General features: G+C 40.0%; 1 protein-coding gene across 5 annotated transcripts in view; it reads right to left on the bottom strand.

The window, feature by feature from the left end:
• LINGO2 (leucine rich repeat and Ig domain containing 2) overlaps positions 1-23,342 on the bottom strand; it is a 1,202,771-nt gene that overhangs the window by 178,129 nt on the left and 1,001,300 nt on the right. The gene's annotated exons all lie outside the window — the stretch shown is intronic.

Raw genomic sequence — 23,342 nt, 5'->3', positions numbered from 1 at the left:
ATTCTCCAAAGGTTCTCAATAGGGTTGAGGGTAGGAGAGGATGGTGCCCAAAGCAGTTGATGACCCAGAGGTAATTTTAGGTGTATGAGATGGTACATTGTGATGATTTTGCTACAGAAGGTATGGTTCTTTTTATACTATGGAACACAGTGGTCAGTCAAAATCCCTATATATTTTTCAGAGGTTATTTTCACATATTCAGGGATCCTAAAGGGGTCTAGCAGCTCTCTCTCCATGATTCTAGCCCAAAACATGACTCTGCCACCTTCTTTCTGATGTTGCAGTCTTATTGGGAAATGGTAGCCATGTACAAACTATACACTACTACACCTAGATGTTAACACAAGCATTAGGAGAAGTTTATGACATTGTATAACCACAGGTATCACACGTGTAGAGAGAAAAATTATGGAAAGGATGCGATCCTTATTGGAACCATGTAATCTTGTTATAATTCAGTTGATCTCCAGTTTTCCTCAGAACATGTGGATACTTCACTGAACCCAATCAGGGGTGGATATTGATTTCAAGGCAATATTAGCGCAAAAGGAGGGATGCATTTCACTGGAAATCAGATGGACTAAAGCCGCTTATGATAGATATTTTGAAGTGGAAGTTATAGTTCTAAAACCAAAACCGAAATATGCTCTCTTCAAGACCAAACAATTGGAATGCCAATAGATAAAAATACTTCAGACTTTATTAGATAATGCATTTTGGAGTTTTCAGTATTCAAAAACTGCACCCATTTGTCAGATCTCTGTATCGCTATGTATAGAGTTCAGAATGGGGAATAGAAAGTGCAGGAGATCTTATAAAGAGAATAGTGTGCAGGATTCCCATGCATGCATGCTGTTCCCCAGTTATGAAGTCTATACACAGAGATACAAAGATCTGATGAAGGGGTGCATTTTTCTCAATGCTGTAAACCCCCGAAATGCGTTATCTAATAAAGTCTAAAGTATTTTTATTCATTGGCATTCCAGTCATTGGGTTTTGGTTTTGGAGATACAAGTTCCACTTCTAAATATCTACAACCACATGTAGTATCATATAAAATATCAAAGAATATCATAAAATTCCTCCAATGGCTAAATGAGATGATATGTTAATATATTTAGAAATTGCTACCTCTATATATTGCCAGTTTTCATCTAACCTTAAAACAGGTTCCTTTAATTGCTAAATGGATGTTGCAATAAGGTTTTAATCTTAATAAATTGTTAGTTTTAGATTACTATGCAATCTATAGGTAATTTGTGCAGAAAAAAAAATATTGAACCACAACCTAAGACACGTCTTCATTTCATACACTAGTTTGCTACTCCAAAGTGACAGAGTGTTGTTCAGCTAAGTGTTGCTGCCATGTTTGATCTGGACTGAATGCTAAAGACCATTGTGATCTGTATGAAGCATGGCCTCCTACTCACGCATCCTTAACCTTAGAATCAATAAGTGCAGCCTTAAAACATGCTCTTGTTGACTTCAGAATTATTGAAGAGCCTATACAGTATGTTTCTCGGATGTCAAGAAAGCTGCACTAATGTCATTTACATGCAGGGAAAAGCAACCATATTTCATGGCACACTATATCTCACTGTTTCACTTAAATCACATTTACCCTCCTGTAAAGAATTACAGTATACAGAGACACTGTAACAGAAGCTAAGACACAGTTCTAAAATCATACGTATCCAGGCAGAGGATAGTCTGACCCTAAAACAAGAACACAAATTACTTGTGGTTTCTGCTAGATGTCTGATATCTATTCCTTACAAAATGCATGGGCACTCCAATCTGTACATTACTGAGAAATGTGGCTGATAGGATTATCTAACAGAGTTTGCAAAATGCATCAGGGAACATGAAAGAGAATTTTCAAAATAAGTGTTGCCCTTTTCCTTTCTTGATAGCGTCAGTAGGAAAAACAACACTGTACTCATAAAATGCACTGGGGAATTTTATGCTGCCTACTTCAGTTCCTTTTGAAGTTTTCTTCTTAAGGAGAATCTTATAAGACAAGCTCCAGACTTCACTTTTTCTTTAGAAAATATCTCAGTTAGTTCAGAAAAATAAATACCGTATTTCTTACCTTGTATCTTCTTACCCCTTACAGTATGCCTACTACAGTCCAGCAATTTCTTCCAGAATATACCTTTAAGTAGTGTTACAGCATATCCCCTTAGATTTCACCATCTATAAAAATCTATAAAGAAGGTGCATGCAAATGAAGTCCTGATTGGGATAGGATAAAGAAATATACTATGTGCAAGTAATACATATCAGCTAAGCCATCGTGACTAGAGATGAGCGAGTACTGTTCGGATCAGCCGATCCGAACAGCACGCTCGCATAGAAATGAATGGACGTAGCCGGCACGCGGGGGGTTAAGCGGCCGGCCGCCATCAAAGCGGAAGTACCAGGTGCATCCATTCATTTCTATGGAGCGTGCTGTTCGGATCGGCTGATCCGAACAGTACTCGCTCAGCTCTAATCGTGACCAGAGAGAAGAGCCATGACTGCTAAAATTGACACCCCATGGAATTACAGCAGCCAAACTCATTCCTGCTATAAATTTCAGTCCTCTTCATCCTTAAATGTCACTGTCAGGGGCTGTTTAGTGAATCAAAATATATCAACTCAGGTTGTCTTTATTAGATCTAGTTAGGTCTTCTGCTTATATAATACAGCTTATATAGGCATCACAGGGATTCCTTGGTCTGCACGCCCTTTGAGTATCCAGGACAGTTACTGAAATGGAGGATCCCACTCATTTAAATAATATAATGCTATATATCCTCTGTTGACTAGCCATTATCATCAGGGGTGCTATGACAGACATAAGAAATGAGTGGCAGAAAGAATGCTGTTGGTTAGGTAACAGCAGCCATACCTATAGGGATCTGCTTATATCCATGTTAGCTGACCTTTCCTACAGTGACCTGCTGATAGCCAACATCTATTTTAGCTTATGTACCTGACCTTTATCTGCCTTTATTATTATACCAACTAGAGTTTAATAGAGACTTAGCGTATAAAAAACATTTACAAATGTAGCAAAGTGTAAAGTGGACCTTCCACCAACAACATCTCAAGCTCTTTACATCATTTAATAGCTGCCACTCTACTGATTCCAGCACAGTTGGAATTTTATTCTAAACCCTACTGTTCCTAAGCAATCACTGCAGTTACATTTGGTCCTGATATGCTATTTAATCTCTACATTGTCAAGTGAGCAGTCTCAGGCTGCATCAGACAAGGGGGCGTGGTTCTGAATTCTGACACTGTCTGCCTCTGATTGGTCAACTGAACTCAGAATGACCTGACATTTCAATGAATTAGGTAGAGTGGTGTCCACTCAGAAGGTGTCCGTTTAAAAACAAAAAAAAAAGGACATCTATCATAACAGACACAAACAGACAGTAACTGATGGCTATCTGTTACTGTTCGTTGCTCATAGACCTCAATGTTGAAAAAAAATGGACACTTGCTTTCCGTTTTTTCGAACAAAGAGAAAAGTCCTGCATGTAGGATTTTTTTAGTCCGCTTGAAAAAATGGGCATGGTTGTAAACGGACACTTAAGGACACAAACGGACACTAAAGGGCCACTAAAGGACAACAGATGAAATCCCATTGAAATGAATGGAAATTGTAACGGACACACCTAGTGTCCGTTGCTAAAATCTTGAACGGACAGTAGCTACGGACACTGCTGTCAGACACCAACGGTAGTGTGAACGCCCCCTAAAGGTTATACTGATTCTTTTTCCAAAGAAAAATATATCAATATTCAAAATAGTAAAATACAGTATATCACATTCTGCTCTATAACAAGCTGTCTGCAGACTGGACTATGTTTATATGATGGCAGGTTTACTTTAGGGTTTTTCAAGGCATTAAACTATGAAAAACACTCTGAAGATTCAAAAGGAAAGATGAAAAAACTGTTCACAGATCATGCAGTTATCCTTCAAAGTGTCCAAGGACAAAAAAAATTGTAGATATGACATATTCCAAGAAATTAGAAATATTTAGGATGCTTGAAATTGGCTAAAACCACAGTTCAATCACAAAGTAATATAAAATGGGTTCACGAATCAACTATGACAGTGAGGTGAAGGACTAAGATTCTTATTGTGGCGTCAAAGGAATCCATGAAGAGCCTCTGTAAGATGCAGCTGGTACTGTATGTAAGCTTAGTACCACTAGATAACCTCAGTGTGTTTCCAGGAAAGGCATGACTACAGAGAAAAACTTTCAATCATTTAATAGAAAAAGGCTTTTTGAAACCTTTCACTCCTTACTCACACCCAAGGTGCAGACGCCATTCACAGACCTTAGTGCTGATGACCTGGCCATGTATTTCCATGATAAAATTGATAAGATCCGTCAGGAAATTACTGCCCAAGCCCCAGGTGGCATTGACTCCCACACCTATGATAGTACTGATCCCCTCACCAGCCGCACTTCAGACTGTCCATTCTCATCTTTTGAACCTGTCACAGAAGAGGAAGTCTCCCAGCTACTTTCTTCATCTCGCCCCACAACCTGCAGTAGTGACCCCTTCCCCTCACACCTTCTCCAATCTCTGTCCCCTGCTGTCACTACTTACCTTACTAAAATATTTAACCTCTCTCTCTCTTCTGGAATCTTCCCATCCTCCTTCAAGCATGCTGTTATAACCCCGCTACTGAAAAAACCCTCCCTGGACCCGTCCTGTGCTGCTAACTATCGACCCGTCTCTAACCTCCCCTTCATCTCTAAACTTTTGGAACGCCTGGTTTATTCTCGGTTAATCCGTTATCTCTCTGCTAACTCTCTGCTTGACCCCTTACAATCTGGTTTCCGCGCTCTGCACTCCACTGAAACAGCTCTCACAAAAGTCTCTAATGATCTACTAAAGGCTAAATCCAATGGTGACTTCTCTCTTCTTATTCTTCTGGACCTCTCTGCAGCTTTTGACACTGTTGACCATCAACTTCTCCTCACTATGCTCCGCTCAGTCGGCCTCAATGACACTGCACTCTCCTGGTTCTCCTCTTATCTCTCAGACCGCACTTTCAGTGTATCATTCACGGGCTCTGTTTCCTCCCCTCTTTCCCTTGCTGTTGGGGTTCCTCAGGGCTCGGTCCTTGGCCCCCTGCTCTTTTCTCTCTACACAGCCCCCATTGGACAAACCATCGCCAGATTTGGCTTCAGGTACCATCTTTATGCTGATGACACCCAATTATACACATCTTCCCGTGACATCACCCCTGCACTCATACAGAACACCAGTGACTGTCTCTCTGCTGTCTCTAATATCATGTCCTCGCTCTATCTGAAACTAAATCTCTCTAAGACTGAACTACTACTGTTTCCACCATCTAACAGATCTGTCCCTGATATATCCATTGCAGTCTCAGGCCTTACTATAACTCCTAGGCAGCATGCCCGCTGCCTTGGGGTCATATTTGACGCAGACCTTTCCTTCACCCCTCATATTGAATCACTCGCACGTTCATGTCACCTCCACCTCAAAAACATCTCCAGAATACGTCCTTTCCTTACCAGAGATACACTAAAGACACTTATTGTCTCTCTGATTCATTCTCGCCTTGACTACTGTAACTCCTTACTAATCGGTCTTCTCCTCACTAAACTCTCCCCTCTACAATCTATTCTGAATGCAGCGGCCAGGCTCATCTACCAGACTAGACGCTACAGCGATGCCTCAGGTCTGTGCCAGTCACTACATTGGCTGCCTATTCATTATAGAATAAAATATAAAGTTATTACTCTCATCCACAAGGCTCTCCATAATGCCGCACCTCCATACATTTCTTCCCTCATCTCTGTCTACCGCCCAACCCGTGCTCTCCGCTCACTCAATGACCTAACACTTACATCCTCTATTATCAGAACCTCCCACGCTCGTATACAAGACTTCTCCCGAGCTGCACCACTTCTCTGGAATGCTCTACCCCGGACAATAAGATTAACTCCCAACTTCTACAGTTTCAAACGCAAACTAAAGACGCATCTTTTCAGACAAGCCTATCACAATTCCTAATGCACAAAATTGTCTGAACACTGTATAAGCAATGCCGCCCCTGCTACCTCTTGTGTCACCCCCTCTACCTCATAGATTGTAAGCTCTTTTGAGCAGGGCCCTCAGTCCCATTGTGTGAAATGACGTTCTTTGTTATGTATGTCTGTATCTGAACCCTATAAATTGTACAGTGCTGCGGAATATGTTGGCGCTATATAAATAAAATGTATTATTATTATTATTATTATTATTAATAGAATAATTAAAACAAGGTCACTTCCACTGTAGATGATTATTGTAGAAAGCCATGCTATATGCCTGTACTAATCCAATATAAACCTTCTCAAATCTTGATGAACAAACCAATAATACCTACCCGGGAAAAGAGAACAGATATCATGGCCACTCTGTAACAAAAGTATACTCTGGTGGGTGTGGTCTGTGCATGTATTACTCTAGGTTCACACTTGTGCTTGGCTTTCCGTTCTTTGGATGCACTTGGGAGCCCCCAAAAAAGGAAAACCCAATCTGCTCACAAAACGGTTACCCAAGGAAACCCCAGATGCCATAGATAATAATGGGGTTCTCTGGGTTGGGAAAAAAAATCCTGCTTGAATGACTTTTTTCTCTGCATTTTTCAACCTGAGTGGGGCACGGAATTCCCCAGCGCAGATGTGAGCCCAACCATACATGGAGAAGTCATTATTAAATGGATCCCATATAATCAGGGTTGATAGTAGAGAGACAACCTATGATATATGGAAGTCCACAGAATATGTGAGCTATTACAGAAAAAGGATACATTTTTGAATATTGCATTTAACTGATTCATTGTTACGATAGGTTCACTCCGGCGTTCGGGTTTCCATTCGTGGGGTCCACTTGGAGACCCCACAAACAGAAACCTAACTTGCAGTTACTCATGGAAACCTGTGGACCCCATAAACTCTAATGGGGTCTGCTAGGATTCTGCTCCATTTTGGCCTGAAAAATTTGGGAGAAAAGTCCTGCTTACAGGACTTTTCTCTCTGCATTTTTAAAGCGGAATGGGGACCTGAATCCCCAAGTGGAGATCAAGTGCATGTGTGAATCTAGCCTTAGGGAGACTTCACACGGAGTTATGCTCTGCTCATTCTGAACATAAAACTCGTTCAGAATGAGCGCGTAAAAACCAGATCCTATTGATTTCTATGGGTGCCAGCATACTCATGTATCACATTGAAAGCAATAGGGAAAAAAGCCTGCCATTGATATCAATGGGGAGCGCACGTATGCTGGCACCCATAGAAATCAATGGGAGCTGGTTTTTACGCACTCATTAGGAACGAGTTTTACGTTCAGAATGAGCAGAGCGTAAATCCGTGTGAAGGCTCCCTTAATCTTTAACAATCAAATATTTCCATAGGACGGGGAGACTTTTTGTCATACTATAACCCAATTTGGTTGTCACCCAATTAGGGAGTCATTAACCTTAGTCCATGGAGCATCTGGAGGAACAACATACCCTCCCCTTAACTAACAACCCCTACTTTTGATGGAAGCGGATATTATGTTATTTCCTCAAAATTGACAATACTATATGGAGTCCTAAGTCCAGTCCTGCCAAGTGGTTGGATGCTCCAGCCAGTTTCAAAAGCGTTTTGGTTTCATTTCCTGAATTTGGCGTACAATATAAATAGTGAAGCAAAAAATGAGCAAAATACACCACCATGTACCAAGCTGTACTGTAAATGCAAGTATTATCATATATACAGTATATCTTCTCTCAGTTAAGATAAATGTACTGTACGACTACAGAGGCACTTTTTCACTTTTATAAAAAAAAAAAAAAAAAACTTCTGATGTACTGTAAATTGACAAAAAGTTTGATTTAATCTTGCCTATAATTATTTCTAGTACCCTGGGCCTTAAGGTAACTGATGGGTAGTTCGGGAAAAGCTTTCTCTTCGTATTGTGGACAATTAGAATGCATGTATTTTATGCAGCAAAACAACTAGATTGTATAATGTATGCTAATTGTAATATATAATTAGATGTACCAGTTTTAATTACCAGTTACAAACTTGGCTAAAATTCATTTAAGGCTGATGCACATTAATACAACATTTTCTTCATGTAGTTATTATAGATGTAATATGTAGTCTGCTCAGAGGTTAATTACTACACACTTCAGGAATGGAGACATTTTGGTGCTATAAGCACGCACATCTTACGCTATCCATCGGATACAGTAATTATGGGCTAGGTTGTAAATAGAGGTAGTTTATAAGGGCAGGAAGATTTTGACATAATTTAGTTTACTGCAGGTGGCTTCCAATTCTTCTTTGTAGCGTAGAAAATTTCTGTTGAAAATGTGCCATATAGAAATACCAATTCCAAAACCGTTCTAATATATACACATGATCAGCTGTAGTAGTAAGGCATGGGTTGTTGAGTTTGACACATTTCATGGCTCTATTCATTACGTTTAGAGTCATTTACAGAAGGCATCACAAGCCATCGAGCTGCAAATGCCAAGACGGGTTTTATTTGGCAAATCAGAGGTTGCATGTTGGTCAGATGTACGGTAATATGTATAAAGCAATAAAGGTTTAATATTTCAACAACGCAGATTTTTTTAAACTAGCACATGGTATCCTTATCTATTTTTACCTTTGGCCTACTAGTTGGTCTTCTAGTAGCTCTAATTATTTTCTAGAGGAGACTAAATTAGCTATAACAGTAAGAAAACTATCTTCTTTTATGGCCCAGTTCACATTTATGTATGGTATTCCATTCGGGGGTCTGCTTGGCGACCCCCCAAACAGAAATCTCTAAGCATTAAAAAGCAGTTAGCTAAGAAACCACATAGACCCTTAGACTATAATGGGGTCCATGTGGTTTCAGTTCGGTTTCCACATGAAACATGTGGAGAAAAAAATGGTGCTTGCAGTACTTTTCTCTCCGCATGATTCATGCAGCCATTGAGCAGAAACCACATGGACCCTATTGTAGTCTACGGGGTCTGTGTGGTTACTTAGCTAACCTCTTTATAATGTGTATAGGTTTTCGTTCTGGGGGTCCCCAAGCGGACTTCCCAAACTGAATACCGAATGCAGATGTGAACTGGGCCTAAGGTAGAATCACAGTTAATTCCTACAATTAGGTGATTGTCTGTCTGCATAAATCCCCATAAACTATGTGAAATGCCTTGAGTACCTAGCTCACCCACTGCAGATTATTATCCCCTCCCTGTTGACCTCAGCTAGTCGTAAAGGCACAACAGAGAGAACATAACCTATCCCAAATATTGTCATCAGAACATATAATACCTTTAATCTTTACCGGATCTTATTTTAGTGTTATCTTGCAGCCCTTGCCTTCCAAAAGTCATGACTTATTAATTTTACCATTTACATATTGGACTTTAACATGGTAACCTTTGATATTTTGTACAATATACTGGAAAGCTTGGAAATAAATTCAGAACAGAGCGGGACTGAAAAAAATAATGCAGTACCACCATTTTTTTTAATGGGTTTTGTTTTTACAGGTTCCACTGTGTGATACCAATGACAAATCAGCTTTATTCTTCTGGGTTGGCATACGGTGATACTAGATTTATATAGGTTTTTCTCATATTTTGATATTGTTATAAACATTATACATTTTGAAGAAAAAAATTTCACCATCATGTTCTGACATCTGTAACTTTTTTATATTTCAGTGTACAGAATATGGTATTAGATGTGTTTTCTGAGGGGAAATATATATATTTTTATGGAAATGTTGACTTTTTTTTTTTTCAATCTCTGGCATTCGCTGTATAGGGCAAATGTTTTTAGATTTTAATAGTTAATTTTCACATTCAGGGGAAAAGACAGCCCTACTATACAGTCATCCCTATAGTGCTATTCCTCAACGCGTTTCGCCCCGAATAACTGAGTCACATCAGGATGCTATTTAAAAGATAAATGTCCATTGGCCCGTTGGTGGACGCTGGTACATCAGAATGCGTCGTGCTGAGGAATAGCATTGTTATTATGGCGATGACTACGTAGGAGGGCTATCTTTTTCCATGATTGCATTTGTACCAGGGGTTATCTGAAGGAAAACTTTGGTGCTCCTTCCCTACAAGAGACCTATGTGTGTGGGGGAATGAATTAGTTTATTTCACATGATATTTTGCATCATGTCCTGATGTGATTAGTATCTGTCTGCCGGGTGGGATAACAATGATACATATTCTTGGGTAGTTTTCAGAATATTTTTTGGGAGGTGTAGAGAATTATTTATTAGGGTCTTTACATACAGAGACAAATAAACCCTGCCTTTTTGCACCCTTAATATCGCTAGGTATATATTACATTTTATGTGCTATTTTAGTGTATTTATTTTAAAAGTTAAGTTTTATTTTTTCCTTTTCTGGTTACTCCCCTTTGTGAGTCTGTGCGCCTAGAATAAAATCCTCTTTGGCTTACAGCTGGGGTAGATTTAAGTCATCATTTACTCCAAAAACGGTCAAAATTTGTAATAGATTTCCCACTGCTCCCGATCACTTTCTCCTTTTTTTTAAAAAAAAAAGTGGCAATGGCAGCAATAACAATGCCACTTGCAGAAAAAATTGTATAAATAGCATTTTTCTTTTACATAGGTAAATAATAAAACCTCCTCCATATTCTTTTTTATGAGATATTTTTTAACCTACCAAAGTTGCCATCAACTACCAGTAAAATGTGGGCTACACCTAAACACAATAACAGAAGCCCAAAAATAATCACTATATATATATATATATATATATATATATATATATATATATATATATATTTATTATTAATGAATACCAAATACAACATACATTAAGAAAACACTAGGAGCATGAACAGATGGAGGTCATGATTACATCAAACATAGTGTATGGGAATTCATGCCATGCATGAACTACGACATACAAACTATCACCAATACATGTAAAGTGGTTTTATATATATATATATATATATATATATATATATATATATATATATATGATACTCAAACTCAGTTACATACAGACCTAATGGCACCAATCAAATGAATGGCAAGGGCAAGGGCAATAACCTTCACCTCGAGCACTAACGTGCATTTGAACCCAGTTTCTTCAGGAGGCTACTTTTTTTTTTTTTTTCCACACCATAAGACATAGGTAGATAAATCTCCCCGCATATTATTTAATATCAATGTCTTAAATTGTGACTCTATCCCTATCTGAAGCTCTGTGTGCTTAGATTGGCTGCTGGGCCTAAGAATAATCCCACAACAGACTCCCTAGAATGCCGATGCATAGACAACTAGCTTCCATTACAACTAAAATGATTATTATTAGAGATGAGCGAACAGTGTTCTATCGAACACATGTTCGATCGGATATCAGGGTGTTCGCCATGTTCGAATCGAATCGAACACCGCGTGGTAAAGTGCGCCAAAATTCGATTCCCCTCCCACCTTCCCTGGCGCCTTTTTTGCACCAATAACAGCGCAGGGGAGGTGGGACAGGAACTACGACACCGGGGGCATTGAAAAAAATTGGAAAAAGTCATTGGCTGCCGAAATCAGGTGACCTCCATTTTAGACGAATAGTGGATTTCAAATCCGGGTCATATGAGAATGTGAACTTTGTGACTATGAGACAGGGATAGCTGTACAGGCAGGGATAGCTAGGGATAACCTTTATTTAGGGGGGAATGTTATTAAAAATAACTTTTTGGGGCTCTATCGGGTGTGTAATTGTGATTTTTGTGAGATAAACTTTTTCCCATAGGGATGCATTGGCCAGCGCTGATTGGCCGAATTCCGTACTCTGGCCAATCAGTGCTGGCCAATGCATTCTATTAGCTTGATGAAGCAGAGTGTGCACAAGGGTTCAAGCGCACCCTCGGCTCTGATGTAGCAGAGCCGAGGCTGCACAAGGGTTCAAGCGCACCCTCGGCTCTGATGTAGGAGAGCCGAGGGTGCACTTGAACCCTTGTGCACCCTCGGCTCTGCTACATCAGAGCCGAGGGTGCGCTTGAACCCTTGTGCACACTCTGCTTCATCAAGCTAATAGAATGCATTGGCCAGCGCTGATTGGCCAATGTATTCTATTAGCCTGATGAAGTAGAGCTGAATGTGTGTGCTAAGCACACACATTCAGCTCTACTTCATCGGGCTAATAGAATGCATTGGCCAGCGCTGATTGGCCAGAGTACGGAACTCGACCAATCAGCGCTGGCTCTGCTGGAGGAGGCGGAGTCTAAGATCGCTCCACACCAGTCTCCTTTCAGGTCCGACCTTAGACTCCGCCTCCTCCGGCAGAGCCAGCGCTGATTGGCCGAAGGCTGGCCAATGCATTCCTATGCGAATGCAGAGACTTAGCAGTGCTGAGTCAGTTTTGCTCAACTACACATCTGATGCACACTCGGCACTGCTACATCAGATGTAGCAATCTGATGTAGCAGAGCCGAGGGTGCACTAGAACCCCTGTGCAAACTCAGTTCACGCTAATAGAATGCATTGGCCAGCGCTGATTGGCCAATGCATTCTATTAGCCCGATGAAGTAGAGCTGAATGTGTGTGCTAAGCACACACATTCAGCACTGCTTCATCACGCCAATACAATGCATTAGCCAGTGCTGATTGGCCAGAGTACGGAATTCGGCCAATCAGCGCTGGCTCTGCTGGAGGAGGCGGAGTCTAAGGTCGGACCTGAATGAAGACTGGTGTGGAGCGATCTTAGACTCCGCCTCCTCCAGCAGAGCCAGCGCTGATTGGCCGAATTCCGTACTCTGGCCAATCAGCGCTGGCCAATGCATTCTATTAGCCCGATGAAGTAGAGCTGAATGTGTGTGCTAAGCACACACATTCAGCACTGCTTCATCACGCCAATACAATGCATTAGCCAGTGCTGATTGGCCAGAGTACGGAATTCGGCCAATCAGCGCTGGCTCTGCCGGAGGAGGCGGAGTCTAAGGTCGGACCTGAATGGAGACTGGTGTGGAGCGATCTTAGACTCCGCCTCCTCCAGCAGAGCCAGCGCTGATTGGTCGAGTTCCGTACTCTGGCCAATCAGCACTGGCCAATGCATTTCTATGGGGAAAAGTTAGCTTGCGAAAATCGCAAACTGACAGGGATTTCCATGAAATAAAGTGACTTTTATGCCCCCAGACATGCTTCCCCTGCTGTCCCAGTGTCATTCCAGGGTGTTGGTATCATTTCCTGGGGTGTCATAGTGGACTTGGTGACCCTCCAGACACGAATTTGGGTTTCCCCCTTAACGAGTTTATGTTCCCCATAGACTATAATGGGGTTCGAAACCCATTCGAACACACGAACAGTGAGCGGCTGTTCGAATCGAATTTCGAACCTCGAACATTTTAGTGTTCGCTCATCTCTAATTATTATCTATAAGCAACAACATCACAGACAAAGGCATTGTTGAAAATTAATTTCCCCCCATTCCAAGCACCCAAGTGACCTGGAGAGTTGCAAGAGTGAATAAAGTATGATTTATTTTGAGTGCTTCCTATGACTCTACTATTGCAGCTATAGGACCGTGAATCAACTTCTTCTAAGGGTTATAGAGACATATGCAGAATTTTTCCTGTGATTCTTATTACTTATGAGTATCTAAACCACAACTGAGAAGAATATATTCATTGGTTACACATGGGTCCACCCTTAACTTGTGACAATGTTGTCAAATGATATTTTGTAAGGTTTGTCATCCCTTGACACACACATGTGGAAATCTCCACTCAATAGGGAAAGTAAGGAGGGACATATCTTTAATTGTCATATATACTGTATATTGATGCAAATGACGACATTTCCTTTACGTATTCCCAATCTTCAATTTACTATCTGTCTCAGTCTCCTCCTATCTCGACTTAGCACCCTTGTGGCACTGATACTAGTGATGTTTAAAAGCAGGAAACATATGATGTGAACTGCGTCCTTTATCGTGAGAATGGCGGCAATGTGAATGTGCTACAAAGACTAAAGAAAGAAGCTGCTATGCTATGTGCAGGGACTAACACTGACAACCCCTTTAAGGGGCGAGTTTCACTCTCACAAGCTTCTTAATGAGGAATAGCTTCTTTACATTGTTCTGTTTCATATTTCAAATAATGACTTTGGTTACACCCTTCAATTTTTTAACACAAATCTATAACAATACTACTCCTCATCATACGATTTTAACTCTCTGTGCTGTAAATAAACAGATGAAGCCAAATTCTATTCCATTTAGAGTATATCATTATTTTTGGCTCATATAACAGTAAATCAATATTGGGCATTCTGACCAATGGGGCATATAATTCAATTTTGCATTATGTTCTCTTAATTACTGAATATAGACAAGGGTCATAATAGAAACAGAACTTCTTGTACACCATAAAAACTGTATAGTACTGTACTAGTGAATGGGGATTTAGAAATCTCCATTTACAGGTAGCCAAGATCTGCTTTTAGAGCATGTTGCAGATCTTCAAATCCACGCCACAAATTGTTTCAGATTGCAATGAAAATGTAATATCTACAATTTTTTTCACCACTTCATGGCCTAACATGAACATGGCTTAAAACTAACCACTTTTTTTGTATAAAAACTGCTTAGGGGTTGATATGGCTTAAAGGTTGATATTATTATAGGGAAGGTAATTAATAAATATATATATATATATATATATATATATATATATATAAATAAATAAAGAGAGGGGCGGAGAAAGAGGGGGGTCCGGTGTGCTGTCATTTCACAAATAGTATTCTCCTTGTAGTTTACATATAACTTTTGGTATTCAATGAAATGCCAGATTTATACTAGCAATAAAGCCCCTTGTGTCAAAAAATACAGTGGGCTATAGAAAACTATCCGTTGTATGCCACCACTGAAAGTATGCCCACCAGGGGCATAACATGAGGGGGTGCAGAGGGTATAGTTGCATCTGGGCCCAAGAGTCATAGGGGGCCCATAAGCACTGGCATCAGTATTGAGATTGCAGCGTCCATCTGGCCCTTAAGAGGAGACCCACAGATTACCCCAACCACACTAAGGTTCATTAAACTCCACAGCACCCATAGCCATCCCTATCAATAATTCGCTGTAGGGATGAAGTAGGGGGCCCTGGACAAAAGATGGCACCGAATCCCATAAGACTTTAGTTATGCCACTGATGCCCACTGAGAGAAATGCAAAAAGGACACTAAAAAACTCTTGTTGTAGATGTGAACTCCTCTGTGTTATTGTATAAGAATGGCTTTCAGAAGACTGACTGCATGAGTAGGGCCATACAGTGCAAAACCGGCCATCACCTTATTGCTGACTTTATCCTCTCTGCCAGCCTGCTCTTATTGTTAGTTGGAATAAAATACTTTACCATGTTTTGGTGTGAGCCCCTCTTTCTCCTATCCTTAGATTGTACTATATTTTCAAAGAATGTTTAGAAAAATAGAAGCTTTAATAGTTTATTTTTCTCTATTAACAAAATTAAGTAAATGGACAAAAGTGAAATCTAAATTCAAATAGTATTCACTGTGACCACCTTTTGGAGGAATCCTGGAAAGGTGATATGGCTCCCACAGAGCCCTGATGTTAACAACAACAAGTTAGTCTCGGATTACATTAAGAGATTTGAGCAAGATCGGTAGTTGGTTCTCCAAGATGATTAGAACAACCTCACTGCTTCCTTCAATCAACCTTAATGAATTGATGCTGTTTTGAAGGTAAAAAAGTGTTCACACAAAATATTGATTATTGACTATTATTAGCACATTTTTCTAAAGTAGCCTCAGAGAACTGATCAAGATCCCTTTAAAAATCTAAAACACAATCCAAACAGCACTCCTGCTTGTTAGAGATTAGAGATGAAAAACATTGCACATTGATGTTGGTTTAGCCTGGTTTAAGATCCCAGGTGGTTTCTCCCACATACACTATGTGATCAAAAGTATCCTGGCTGAAAATGACTTACAAGTTTGTGGCGCCCTCCATCGGTAATGCTGGAATTCAATATGGTGTTGGCCCACCCTTATCCTTGATGATCACCCTTATCCTTGATGATAGCTTCCACTCTTGTAGGCATACGTTCAATCAGGTGCTGGAAGGTTTCTTGGGGAATGGCAGCCCATTCTTCATGCAGTGCTGCACTGAGGAGAGGTATCGATGTAGGTCGGTGAGGCCTGGCATGAAGTCGGCGTTCCAAAACATCCCAAAGGTGTTCTATAGGATTCAAGTCAGGACTCTGTGCAGGCCAGTCCATTACAGAGATGTTATTGTCGTGTAACCACTCCGCCACAGGCCGTGCAGTATGAACAGGTGCTCGATCGTGTTGAAAGATACAATCGCCATCCCCGAATTGCTCTTCAATAGTGGGAAGCAAGAAAGTGTTTAAAACATCAATGTAGGCCTGTGCTGTGATAGTGCCATGCAAAACAACAAGGGGTGCAAGCCCCCTCTATGAAAAACACGACCACACCATAACACCACCACCTCTGAATTTTACTGTTGGCACTACACACGCTGGCAGATGACGTTCACCAGGTATTCGCCATACCCACACCCTGCCATCAGATCACCACATTGTGTACCATGATTCATCACTCCACACAATGTTTTTCCTCTGTTCAATTGTCCAATGTTTACGCTCCTTACACCAAGCGAGGCATCGACCTGCGTGATGTGTGGCACCCAATCACCTGACCACATTCTAAGTCCGTGAGTTCCGCAGAACGCTCCATTCTGCTCTCTCACGAGGTCTAATGTCTACTGAGGTCGCTGATATGGAGTACCTGGCAGTAGGTGGCAGCACAATGCACCTAATATGAAAAACGTATGTTTTTGGGGGTGTCTGGATACTTTTGATCACATAGTGTATATATAATGACATGGGCACTGTAATACATAGACAACAATCGTCGCAGGTTAAAAAATACTTAATGTTATATTTTTTTCTATAATTAGAGCATGTGTACACACAACCTTTAACCCCTTCCTAACTCCCCATCTTTCAAGATCCATAACTTTTTTCTGTTTACAGAGTCATATGAGGGCTTCATGTTTGCAGGACAAATTGTTCTTCATAATGGTACCATTTAACAATCTGCTTAATGTACTAGAAAGCTTGAAAAAAATTCAGCATGGGTGTAATTGCAGAAAAATACATTTGTGCGACATTAATATGGGCTTAGTTTTTATGGTGTTCACTGTGCATTTATCTAATTTATTTACATTTTCATCCAAAACTTTGCAAAAAAAATTTTTAACATATTCTGACACCCGTAACATTTTTATATTTCTGTATACGGGGATGCAAAGGATGTTATTTTATTACAGGGTCAGGCGTACTTTATAATTATATCATTTTGAGGAAAATATATAGTTTTGATCCATTTTATTAAAATTGATAATGCCATTTTGAAGAATATCTATTGTTTTGATCAATTTTATTAACATTTTTATCAGAGGCAATAAAGTGAAAAATGGCCTTTCGGTAGATTTTTTTTTCCACTGCATTTTTCACTATAAGGGAAAAATATTTTTATATGTTTGTAGAGGGGGTGTTTTCTGACAAGAATCTATCTAATGTATATGTGTTTCACAGTCATTTTTTACTTTTATGTGTATTCTGGGGAAAGGGGGTGATTCAATTTTTTAAATTCTTTTTAATATAGATAGATAGATAGATAGATAGATAGATAGATAGATGTGTGTGTTTTTGTTTTTTTCTTTTATACTGTATTTATTAGACCCCCTAGAGGTCTTAAACCACAGGGGTCTGATCACTAATGCATGCATTGCAACATACTGGCGCTTCTATTACAGGTTGCATACAACAGTCTATAATAGAAGTGTATGCCAGACAAGCCAGGCTCTCATGGCAACAGGTTTCAGGCCCTGGATCTCATTCTGGGTGCTTCAGCCTTAAACAGATCTTAGTAATTTTCCTGGGGTTAGTGCAGCATCCCAGTAGACACTGGTTATATGTTTTAATTTTATTTTAGTATTTCTTGTGCCACTGGGTATATAGTTTGCTTTATATGCGTTTTCACCTCTTAATGGTATTGTTTTTCAGCTTAACTTTATATTGACCCCTCTTTGGAGGACCCTGCCAATGTGTTCTGGCTCCCATTCCATTTGAGGGGATTTGGTAGATTCCTTGGCAATTACATGGTATAAGAGATGGAAACTGTGAGCCTCCAGTGAGTGTTGGTCAATAGTGTGTTAGCGTTAATTCAGTCAAGACCAGCAATCTAGGGGCCACACGGTGGCTCAGTGGTTAGCACTGCAGCCTTGCAGCGCTGGAGTCCTGGTGTTCAAATCCCACCAAGGGCAAAAAACCATCTGCAAGGAGTTTGTATGTTCTTCCTGTGTTTGCATGGATTTCCATCCCATATTACAAAAAAGACATACTGATAGGGAAAAATGTACATTGTGAGCTCTATGTGGGGCTCACAATCTACATTAAAAAGAAAAAAAAAAAGACCAGCAATCTAGCTACAGCCGTGAGACAGGGAAGCAGAGATGTCTGCACCGTTAAAGAGAAAAAGTGTGCATGTTGGAGGAAGTTGGGGTTGTAGAACCTACCAGTCAGGACCTACTCATATCCAGGTATCTGGGTTCCTGGGAATTTTCATTTAATCCAACCCTAGCCAAAGCTAAAGTTGGAGAAGCAGAAACTTTACATTAATGAAGTGTAGAAAGGTATCATTATACCATCTTTACAATGGGTGTCCCTCATCCCAAGTCTGGGGTCAGCCATCACAGTGGAAATCAAAACTACTACAACTCCTATCTGATATCTGCTTGTGTTACCAGTTACCACAGTAAAGTTTATCTTGGTTTAACTGCACTTGATTCTGGGTTTACCATCAGGGCCCTTTTGAACACAACCACATGACTCAAGTTAAAGGGGCTCTATCATTGGAAAACGTCATTTTTAGCTAAGCACATCCTTGCACAACCTTTAGAAAGGCTATGTCACGCCTACCTTTTGTATGTAAATTGCTTCAGTATTTTTTGAATAAGTCCATTTTATTCATATGCTAATTAGCTTCTCCATGCACTCCGGAAGTGTCTGTGATCACTGTCTTCTCTATGGGTATGTATAGCAGAGATGAGTTATCAGCACAGCAGCCTCTGCTGTGCATACATATAGAGAATAGCAGGGAGGAATGCACGGTGAGACTTCCGATGCACGGAGAAGCTAATTACCATATGAATAAAAATGGACTTATTCAAAATCTACTGAGGCAATTTACATACAAAAGGTAGGTGTGGAATAGCATTTCTAAATCTATGTAAGGATGTACTTAGCTAAAAATAATGTTTCCCAATGATAGAGCCCCTTTAAGAAAGGACCACTCTCAATGTCTGCCCCCCTGGAAAACTACCAAGACCATCATGTACATTGCAAGCCTTCCTCAACAGTGTCTAGCCTTGGAGATGCTGATCAAGTTTCTTTGTCTACCCATGACTTCAACACCACAACTACAACTCCCATCCTCCGGTTCCCTCCATTGGGTTGCTGACTATTACCCAACTTGATAGATTCTTGTTATGACAGCAATACATTCACTGTGTGTAGGTATTAGTATTGCATTGCTGACTGTCTCTAGGTGATGTTGTCACACCCACAGCAACCAATCAGAACTTATTTTGCTTTCATTAAACTGCTCTTGTGGACTGCCTGTTGTATAATTGTACAATTAGTGAACATGTCAAAACCTAGGATTATAATTGTCCACTTATTAGTCCTGCACTTTTTCACAGACCACTTGTTTTCCTTTCTTTTTCGTAGTTAAAAGAAAAACCCACATTTGAACATTAGTGTCTATTACCAGGATTTGTAGGTGTCACGGTTTTGTCTATCACCATGCCTTGTAGCTGAAACCTCTTGCATAAGTACATTTGGAGTAACAGATGGAACCAAAAGCCTTTGGCAAATGTCTCCTAAAATAGCTAAATTCAACATCTTGAACAATATTTAGATCAAAGTAAGAAAATTACACTAATAACATGAGAGTTTCTAGAGTATGACTTGGACCAACTTATTTCTATTAATATTAATATTTTGGGTCATATTTAATTTAAAAGGACCATCCGTCCCACTGTAGGTGGTTATACAGTATTACATAAGTATCTGATCACTGGGGGGTGAATGAAAACAATGGGATCTTACAACTTTCCCTAGGTGCTCCATCTAAGGGCCCCTTCACACGGAGTAAACGCGCCACGCATTGTGGCGCGTTTACGGCGCGTGTACGCCGCGTTTTTTTACGGTGCGCGATTACGCCGCGTTAACGCCGCGTAAACGCGGCGTTAACGCGGCGTAATCACGCACCGTAAAAAAACGCGGCGTACACGCGCCGTAAACGCGCCACAATGCGCGGCGCGTTTACTCCGTGTGAAGGGGCCCTTAGCATGCATAACCATAGCTCTATTTGCTTGGAAAATATAGGTGAAGTTGCAAACCCAGTTCTCATAATCACTGTGTGGTCCGAGTAGTTTGACCCCCTGAAATCAAGCACGTATCACCTATTCTATGTATAGAGAATACAGTCCACAGTTAACTGATTTCCAGTTTGGTTAAGAATTCCAATTAGTCTCCAAACTAATTCAAAACGATATTATATCAATAGCAATATCTGATCAATAGCAAGAATCATCTTGAAAAGCTTCAGTGTATTTTTCCCCACCGAGTGGTCACAGATAGAAATAAATAGGATGGTTAGTATATCGCTTTGTGATAACTTGTCACAAACACAGCACAGCGTGCTTTGTCTCCAGCAATGTTTAGGTAGATGGTACCTGTCATAGCAACATGCACATGAAGGCCGAGATCCAAGGCCTTCCAACAGTACACAGCTAAGAGCACCACATTGCCTTCACTAGTTAGCCTTACTCTCATAGTACGTAGTACACACACAACTTGCTGGCCGTATGATGTAAAGTAAAATGTGAATCAGCAGGTCAGGTCACTTTTTTCCAAGGCTCTTATTTCTGATGTTCACAAGCTCATTGAGGGCTCTTTTGGTGGTAGAAAGGGATCAACTTGTGCAATGTAGGGACACTATAAGCAGCAGTATGTGATGTAATGTGTAACTTCTTTCTATCATATCTGGTATTAACTGTTTAAGCTATTTGTGATACAGTTGCTCGGGTGTAGGATTAGACAAGACAGTCTTGCCTTCACTTCTGAGATGCTTAAATGGGTTTTACATACACATCTACTCTATAAAGATGGGAGCATTCTTAACTGAGCTGTAATTTAGCTAAAGAGGACCTTTCACCAACACTAGTTCTTACCATCCATCGATAGGTGCTGCTGTATTGATTCCAGCACAGTTGGATTTTTTCTCTAGTTCCCACTGTTCCCAAACAACCAGTGCAGTAAGTTTTGGTGCCTAATATGCTACTTAGGCTCTGTACTATCATGACAGTCGTGTCAGGCAGGAGAAGGCAAGGCAGGCTTGATTCAAAACTTCAATAAGACATGAACAGTGTCAGAGCTCAGAATCACACCCCTTGGCTGCTCCTGCTTGACACTACTCAGAAATGGTGGCGAACTGAGAAAAATTCCAACTGTGCTGAAATCAATGAACCAGCACCTATTAAATTATAGAAAGAGCCGGGCAGAGGGGGTGAAAGGTCCTCTTTAAGGATGCCAATTTTTCACCAAACCAATATAACATAATACAATATTGTAACATGCTAATGAAACCACTGAAATGCTCCAATTCACCCTCCCCCACTGCGTGGTCATACTTAGACACCCACTGGATTGTTAACATATCACTTTGCCATAATGTATCACAAAATAATATTGTTTTTAGAAAAGCCATTTAATTGTATTATACACAAATCTGGAAATGTCCAACCAATAGGGCAAGTAAGGAAGAATACATCTGTATATTCAATCATTGGTTGTACGAATGGCTGAAGTAAAATGGCACCTGCCAAGAGTGGGATATTTTGGGCTACAAGTCAAAAGTCAGTTTTTGAAGATAATTTATTGGAAGTAGGAAAAAGTTGGAAAATCTGTGTGACTTTGACTAGGGAGTCATCGTGATTTAGAATTTTATAATTTAGAGTCTTCAGTAATGGTTTGGTGAATATGGCAAAAGGTATTGATTTGATCTCCAAATTCTCCAGATCTCAATCTGTTTCACATGGAAATACAAGCCTGATCAATAGAAACCTAGTCGCGCAACTTACAGATTGCCGATAACATCTGGGTGCCAATTGTCACTGGATATCTTGGGGAGTTAATGCCACATTCCATAAATGAAGGGGTGGCCAATTTATTTGGTAACATATTACCAAGAGTAAAGACTCTATTTCTGAATAGCTTGTATAGACTTAGTTTAGGCTGCTGGAAAATCTTTGCATCACCACATAGAAACAGCAAATCTAGCATAATAGTGTATTGGTTTGCTTCTGCTGCCTTATAACCTACATACATCATTGCTGTGCAATCCGCTTGGTCAGCAAACCCCAGCATGGATCTGGACATTGCATCAGGTGTATACAGCAGAATTTACGTGCAATCGCACACAAAAATTGCGATAGTAGTTTTTCATGAATGCCACTTAAATAAGTCCCAAGAGGAAGACAAGTTGCTTTAGCATTTGTAATGAGGACTATAGTTCAACAAGGTCACGTTGTGCAATGATATCACTTCTCTTTTACTGATTGTGCCTTAATAGCGTATTATAATAGCAGAAAATGTCTTATTGAAAATGATTGATTCACAAAACGACTATTCTGGAACAAACCACACAAGAGTAAATAGCGTATATACAAAAATGCCTCCATTATAGAATTGACATATAGGCAAAAAATAAAACAAAACTGTAATTCAAGGCCCCAAGCTTGCACTTTTACAGGTAGAACACTTCACCAAACTTTTACGGAAAAAAAAAAAAAAAGAAAAAACCCCACTAATAGTGCTATCAAGTTATATAAGGACTTCCAGCTTCTTATGAATGTAATAGCAGTACAATGTGTTATGCTTCAGGATAAGATCATCTTATATAATGAAGGCTTCATTGCATTTGATATAACACAGCAAACAGATGCAACATCTCCCTTTTTACAAATGCATTCTATACGTGCAATACTTCTACTCCAGAATCTCAAATTTCACTCTACTTGTGGACAGATGAAAAATTACAGTTTCTAAAATGTCAATTACCATAATGCACAAAAAGCAGAAATCACATGTGACACTCTTAAAAAGCAGAATATTTGAAAAGCACAAAGCAAATCTCGCTCCATTCATTCTGCTACCTTCCTCCCATAGAACTGGC

The sequence above is a fragment of the Leptodactylus fuscus genome, chromosome 1, assembly GCF_031893055.1.
Source record: "Leptodactylus fuscus isolate aLepFus1 chromosome 1, aLepFus1.hap2, whole genome shotgun sequence".
NCBI classification, from domain to species: domain Eukaryota; kingdom Metazoa; phylum Chordata; class Amphibia; order Anura; family Leptodactylidae; genus Leptodactylus; species Leptodactylus fuscus.
Note: the sequence above shows the minus strand (reverse complement) of the source record. Positions and strands in the feature narration are given on the sequence as shown.